The sequence below is a fragment of the Mercenaria mercenaria genome, chromosome 9, assembly GCF_021730395.1.
Source record: "Mercenaria mercenaria strain notata chromosome 9, MADL_Memer_1, whole genome shotgun sequence".
Lineage (NCBI taxonomy): Eukaryota > Metazoa > Mollusca > Bivalvia > Venerida > Veneridae > Mercenaria > Mercenaria mercenaria.
The window spans coordinates 24,965,396-24,973,693 of record NC_069369.1 but is presented as its reverse complement, the minus strand read 5'-3'; positions in this window follow the sequence as shown (position 1 = coordinate 24,973,693).

The window sequence follows — 8,298 nt, the reverse complement described above, 5'->3', positions numbered from 1 at the left end:
AAATTGTCATGGTTTAAACGTGCTGTTAGTGGAAAAACCTTAAAATGTTATATACTACTGGATGATATTCTGAATATTGAAAAGTTGTTTAATTGTGGTAAAACATATATAGAAACTGTACATAGAATATTGACAAATGCATTTTGGAAAGATGTTTTGCAAGCTTATGTTGACTTTGTGCATGTATTACCAATTGACTGTATTGAAAGATTTCATGAAATGCCTTTGTTTTATAACCACAACTTTCTTATTGGCAATAAGCCGGTGTTTTTAAAGCTTGGTATGATAAGGGGGTTAGATATGTAAAAGATTTGCTGGATACAAATGGAAGGTTTTTAAGTAGACAGCAATTTGAACAAAATACAGGATTGAAAATCAATTTCCTACAGTATGAAGGAATGCTTAAAGCTGTTAAAGCATTTTATAAAAAAAGTACCAAGGGACAATAATATGAAAACAGAGTCTACCCCCCTGTTCCCTATAATTCCTTGTTATGTAAAACCTTTGATAACTTGTAATAAGGGAACTTCAGTGATGTATGATATATTTATAGACAATACAGATACTCCAACTTGCCAAGACAGGTGGAACGATAATTTTAAAATTGAACCAATAGAATGGAAATACTTACATAGCTGGGTGTTTATTCTTACAAAAGATACATATCTACAGTGGTTCCAAACCAGATTGATACACAGAATATTAGCTACAAATATATTATTACACAAGATGAACATTACACCAGATTCTAATTGTTCTTTTTGTAAGACCGATACTGAAACTTTAATCCACCTGTTTTGGGAATGTCCAATAATAGAAAAGTTTATATTAGAAACCAAGAATTATGTTATAACTTTTGATCGAGACTTTCAGATTGATTGCAAAACCTTCATTTTAGGAAATTCTAAAAAGAACTTTGAACATTATAACCTTTTTTGCCTGGAAGTAAAAAGATATATTTATATGTGCAAAAGAAAAGGTTGTATTCCATCCCTAAATGGATTGAAGGGAAGTCTAAAGTTAGCCTTGTCAATTGTTAAAGAAACAAAAATATCAGAAGATAAAAAGGAAAATTGGTCTTTGTTAAAAAGAATATGTGAATGAGTTTGTATTTATTTTGTATTTATTATAAGAAGTGTTAGTAAGCTGTACAGAACTTTACTTCTTCTATACCAGTGTACCAGTGTCTTAAGGTCTTAAGTTATACTTGTCTTGCTAGAATGTAATATGACTTTTCATTTGAATGTTTATCTCCTAACATATAAGGTACAATACATCAACATTATATTGCTTGTTAGATACAGATTAACTAGTGTCTTTTATTATGTGTCTTTCATATTTTGTATATATTGCACTCTTTGTACGGTGTGTTCCCGTGGAGTGCCCCGATCCACGCACACCTATGGGCGGGGAAAATAAAGATGTATTGAAAAAAAAAAAAAAAAAAAAAAAAAAAAAAAAACCCTGTTCATGCCATGTTAACATTTAACCACCGAATGTGATCTTGATCTTTTAGCTAGGGGTCTGAAAAGTGTTCATGACACATCGTCTCATGGGGTACATTTATGCCAGGTAATATTAAAATGCCTTCATGGATTGAGTTAGAGACCGGACAGGAAAAGAAAACCCTGTTGGCCTTTGACCTCCAAGTGTGACCTTGACCTTTGAGCTAGGGGTCCAAGTTTTGCGTATGTCACGTTGTATCATCATGCAAAACATTTGTGCCAAGTAATATTAAAATCCTTTGATGACTGACAGAGTTATGGACCGGACAAGAAATTGTTGACGGACGAACGGACGGACGGACGGGATGAAGGAAGTCCCTACATATGGGCATTTACTACCCGTTAAGAAGATCTTTCCCGTTTGACAATTTTCCTGCGTTTCACTTTGAACAACTTCAAACAAAAAACCGATAGTTTGATATCGCCGCAGTATATACGTCACAGTCGCCAGCTGTCGTATACTCTTACAATGACAAGCGTGCAGGCCAATCAAAATTAGTTGTTTGTTTTATCTATTGGTTTCTTATTTAAGATAACTGTTCAAATGTGGTATGAAAGTTCAACATTTCTATTTACAATTAAAATGTGACGTCAACATATGCACATCATGGAAGGCACGTTCAACTTTTCCGCCAAAACACGTATAAACTACCTCTTGTTTTACGAGCCATTCAGAAAATGTGTCGTTCTTAATAATAAAAAGCAGAATGGTGTTTTTGTAGATAATGTATAAGACACAGTTTCAACAAAATACGTTGACTTCAAACCATTTGCCCCTCATCGATGTGGGTTCGAAACCTCATTTGGGGCGTAGAATTCTTCACGTGAGGAAGCCATCCAGCTGGCTTACGGAAGGTCGGTGGTTCTACCCAGGTGCCCGCTCGTGATGAAAGTATGCACGGAGGTGCACCTGGGGTCTTCCTCCACAATTAAAGCTGGAAAGTCGCCATATGACCTAAAATTGTGTCGGTGCGACGTTAAACCCAACAAAAAAATAAATTCAACAAAATACAATTTTGGAAGAATTATTTTCCGTCAAGAGCATCTTGACTTTAAAAAGTACATGTATGTCATGACGCCGAAAAGACTGGCGATTCCTCGGACAATAGTCCCGATTCATTCTTAAATTTCAAGCAGTTCCATAACACTAAGGATAAGGATGTCATTTAGTGCATATCTCGGCAAAACAGGTTTTAAAAACACTTTTTAATATTGACGATTGTTATGAATAATAAGAAAAAAACTGTTCAGAAAAAGCATATGAAATATTAATTTTCCACGTTAAAAAAGTCTATCGATAAACTCCGTCTATACTGAAGAAATGTACACGCGCAACTCCCGATGACATGTCGGGTAAGCTTCAAAGACATGTATCGAGGTCACGGAGGGCAAACAGGTGTTTGAGTGAGTCAAAAGTAAACGACTGCAAACTGGCAAACGGGAAACGTCTTCTTAATGGGTAGTATGTGGCTACTCTTTTGTTCCCTCTATTGTTCTTTTATTCACGTAAAAGAAAAATAACCACCTTAAAGCTTACAGAATGAATGATATCAAAAAAAGTACAGTTACCTATAGCCACCTAAGTATGCAAATGTAACCTTGGCCGGACGGACGGACGGATGGAAAAGCGCAATCCTATTGTCCCCAAAACTGGTTCCAATCTGAATAGGTCAGAGACTACCAATTCAAAATAAGTACAGGGAACTTACTGGGAATGAGGTAAGTGTATACCAGGAAATAAGGTAATGTGTGTCCGTTTTGATTGGTCAGCCATGTAAACTACCCAAGAAGTGATTTATTTTAATATTGAAATTTTTTACTGCAGTTACAGTATTTCGTTATACATTTTGACAAAATTTGCTACATTTTATGTGTATTGAGAAAAAGTTTTACCAAACGAATTCCTCCCGCAATGTCAACGATGTAAATAGGGGGTCACCTCATTCACACAAAAACTAATTAAGATAGTTCTTGAGAAACATTTGATTAGGTATACATGTTTCGATTTATGGAAGGCCGTACACGTCATAATGTTATAATGGAAGTCTATGGGAAAACGATTGGAGGTCTCTAACCCATAGGGGACTAAAATGGAGGTCGTAGATCTAGATAATCCGACTGTACTGGAAATCATGACAATTTAATGGTCTTTTTTGTTTGAAAATCACATTTTTTCCTACCTAAAAAGACATTACATTTCACGTCCGTTAATGTCTTATGTTATTTCCAATTGTGGAATTCTCAAACGATATAGCCTTATTTTATGTTTTATATTTATAGAGATAAATGTGCATTTTATTTTTTACAGAATAACTTTTTCTGTTTACAAAAGTGACAACAATAACACCTCTTCTCCAGAATCTGATGTGTTTTCGACAATTCTGTTACCTTTTTTCTCCCATCATCGAATTTTTTCACTTGTACAAAAATACTTAACTTCGAGCCCTAACTATTGCTAAGAGAGCAAAATAAAAGACTGATATTGAATGTTTTCCTATTTCGCTTTCGAGATTTTTTAAATTGTAAAATATATATTAACGTCGCGAATGTTCAATCCAACTATTTTTGAATGACGCCATTTGTTTCTTTTGTTTTATAGACATGTGCAGCTCTAATAACGTCGTTAAGTTCGTGACACAAAAAGGTTTCGTTCGGGTGAGCGTAAAATTAGTTATACTGGCAAAATAGTTTTATATTGATTTTTGTTTCTTGTTGCTATCGATAGGAAATTGGCCATCATATTCCGTTTTTATGGTGTCTAACAGATTTTTTGTACATTATGTTTTTTTCTGTTTGTTGGCTGTTTTGAGACATTTATCAAAATAGAAAAGAAAATGAAAATACTTAGCAGTCGATATACTTTTGGCAAGGTCCTAGCACTACTACTGAAGTGCACTATCAATTGTTAGAATTTTATATACTTTTGTTTACGTTTTCATTTAAAAACTTGCTGATGGTTATACATATAAATGCTCAGTACACCAGAATCGTGCTTGCCTGATTGAAGGGCTTTAACCCAAACCATGACTGAATAGCGATATTGGATTGATTGCTTCCCCTAAAGACAGTACAAATTGATTAAGGTGACATTGGTGCTCATTGGTAAGGGACTGGCAATTTTCATCAACGTCATTTTTCATTCATAAAATGGCGGTCAGATAACATTAAACTAAAATCGTAATGATTTTCGACGGACAATCGTAATGCATCAGGCATGAGAACGAATGACTTCAGGTAAATTTTAGTCGTTGTGTTATTGTTGTTTTGCCAGATCGGCGGCGCAATGTTGCAGGGATAGAGTAATACTCCTTACCCGGAAGTTGCACCCAGGTAAGAGTGGGATTCGACCATGGTCTTCACAATTCCTTACTTAGGCAGGCGAGTACTACACATTGTCGGTTTACGTGAAGTTTGACTGTGGTGATTCGAACTCTAGTGAGTGTTTTTAAAACATAAATCCATTTAATTTGTAACACGTATGACTCACAAGGAGTTCGCAGAAATTAAATTCTTTCGACCATTGAACATTTTATTTTACATTTCTTATGAGAAATGACGTTTCGGTTTCAAATATACGTGGAAATGCGCAAAAGGTAAAATTAAAATCTGAAAAATTAAAATAGATCTTCTTCAAAATTACAAAGTCGTTTTTCCGCCTCAAAATTAAAATCAACGAACACATACAGTACAGTATGCATTATTCATTGATAAAATACTAACAAAATAATACGTGTTGCAACCTATCCAGGATTAACGTACGTCTTGAAAATATGTTGAACTGCTACTTCCATTTTTTTCTTCGAAAATTTGACAACATAACGTCGTCACATAAGCACTGTTCCCTTGTCATTTTCACAGTATCAAAAGGGCTTCACATAGAACAAAATATTTTTAAGAAATACAGCTTATTTTCCTCATAGCGACAATGTCTTTTAGTAATAAGTCCAGGAAGAAGTTGCAAAGACCTTCCTCTACAGGACATTCACTACACCCGGGGATCGAACACTCTCGACCACTCAACTGATAGTCGTGTGCTGTACTTAGCTAACCCATTTTGAATTATAAATTGTAATACAATGTGCAAAGTTATTTTCTGGCTATCATCGTGGTAAATTTAAATATCTGATAAAATGAGAAGAAAAGGTGAGAAAAAGTAAGGAGTGTAATACTTTGCAGTATAGTCGTATTCTAAACAGACCCATCTGAACATTTCTCTAAGAAAATCACGTTACAATGTTATAAACTTCATGGAACAGGTTGTTGCATGTTAAAAATTTGCTTATAATACAGTTGTGTGGCGTGTATACTGTAAAATTTCAAATCATTTTGTGGGCATGCAATTTCGTGGTTTGTGCCAATATGGCTGTTTCGTGTTGGTAATAAGCCACTGATATATTTTAAAATGTTTTTCTTGACTGTTATGCTTGGTAGTTCTTTATGTTAATATGATGCGAAAACTCAAAGTGTGAAAATCATTATGGCGAAGGTAGTTAGTGCGCTGTGATAAAAACATCAAAAATACAATGTTATACTTTAGATCCTGAGGAATTATTTAAAAGTAATACTTAATAAATGTTGCTACCCGGAATGTAAAATGAAGGATAAAGGAATTGTTGAAATATGTCGATACCATTACAAACTTTAACAAAGTTCTGACATGGAAAACGGCTTCAAAAAAGGGTGGATTAAAAAGCTTGCACAATACCTAATGTTGTGTTGCTGTCTTGTGAAAATAAGACAACATCCAACTTCATGCGTGGTCGCCAGTAAAAGCTTCAAAATGGAAGTAATCAACCCGAGTGAAAGAATGAAGGACGAGTGAAAGGTAATTTCTCCAGCATTTCAATATTTGGCATTATTACATAACACTCTTACTTTGTTATTAAGGAAGAACATCATTTTCCATCAACCGTTAAATATTACACACTGCTAAGAAGAGTGCAAGATTGAGTCTGTATTCTGTAATTTTGACTGCATTATATTATACTGATAGTCTCAATATATGAATAGTAACTTATACAATATACTGACGCGTAAAAGTGGGGGGCACCATCTTTTGAGTGTATATATATATCCTTCTTGATAAGCCAATGCTTATAATTGTATCCTAAAATCTCACTAGAATTCAGCATTTGGCTTTTGAAGTATTCAAAAACATCTATGATACCACTTTCATGCGAGGGTCTCGCATCCTAGAAAAAAATTCTACAGAAACATCTTTCTTCATAGACAGATTTGTCATTATATAACTTAAACCTAGAAAAACCGACAGCCATATTTTCTGTGTCGAAATATTCTAGAATTGAGAATTTCATCATTCCTCCTACAGAAATGTAACAACACTTTCTAAAAAAAAAATGTTATTGACCATTTTATTGAAAAAAAACAACCTCAAACAGACCATTTCTGCATGTAAAACACGCATAACACTTGTGAAATTTCAGTTTATGACTGAAATTTCTTTCTCTTGAAACTATCCAGAATGCAGGATTTAGCGTTTTAAAGTTTTAACATTTTTCAGTGGAAGACCCGTAACCCACACCTGCCCGAAGGGGTTCTGTCCTGGCCCCAAACTCTAAAATACATACATATGTATATTGTGTATACACTATCTTACTCTTGTACCCACTCAAAAACACCGAGCATACATTTTTGATAGTCTAAAATATTTTCTGCTTGCTTCGCTCGCAAAACAAAGTATTAATAGTATTACGAGGCTAGCTTTGTGTAAAAGCTAGTCAGCGACCCGTCTATTATTCTAATGTTCAACATATTCAAGTCTGAAATATCCATATACTGGTATACCATCGACCAGTTACGCAAAAATGAAAACACTTTCACTTTCTCTTTGGGTTTATATATTGCAAAAGCTGGTTCTCAACATGCTAATGCAACTTTGCTTTCAAGACGGGCCGGAAAAATATTTAGCTGAAGTCCAAGACAGACTAGACGAAAGAGGCACTGTCTATTAGAAATAGATTAGTATACACGGAAGCTTGCTTCTTCTCAGACTGCTTGTACCTTTCATTAGGTCAAGATATTTATATTTGTTTTATTATTGAAAAATATAGGTGAATTTTATCAAACGTTTTTCCTCGAATTTTCATCAGATAAGCAAGGATAGTCCTTAATATATCTATTAGGTCCAAAACGTCCGGACATGCGCATGATTTCAAGTGTATGATTTATTATATTCATAATTTCATGAAGGAGGAGATCCATTTTTTGACTGGCTACGACTAATTCATCTTTAAGGTATCAATCATATGATTTTTAAATTAATAGTAGACCTGAACCATTCTGCTTAATAAGAAGTATATGACAGTGGTCAAAAATTAATCAAAGAAGTATAAGACAAAATACTTGCAGTTAGCTATTTCATGGACTTACGCATATTATGCATTACAGATTTCAATGGTCGGGCGCTAATACTTGAAAATGCTGTTATGGAGATAATATTTACAAATCAGTATGAGATAGAGGCTGAGTCAAGGAATCAACTAGCATATATGACGAAACTTCAGATACCAAGGATGAAGCTTAGGAATTGCATTTTGCATTGAAATGAAATTCACTCTTACATGGTAATAATAATGAAAAAAATATATTATTACAAAAAAGCATATAAGTATAAAATGAATACCACCCAAATTTACTTTCAATGATGTATTGAACCCTAGCCGCCTGCGTGACAGACAACCGCACAACAACTACGCCATTCTGAGTAGTTATAACGAAAAATATAATATGATGAAATAAAATATATATATCACTGTGCTTATTTTTGAAATAT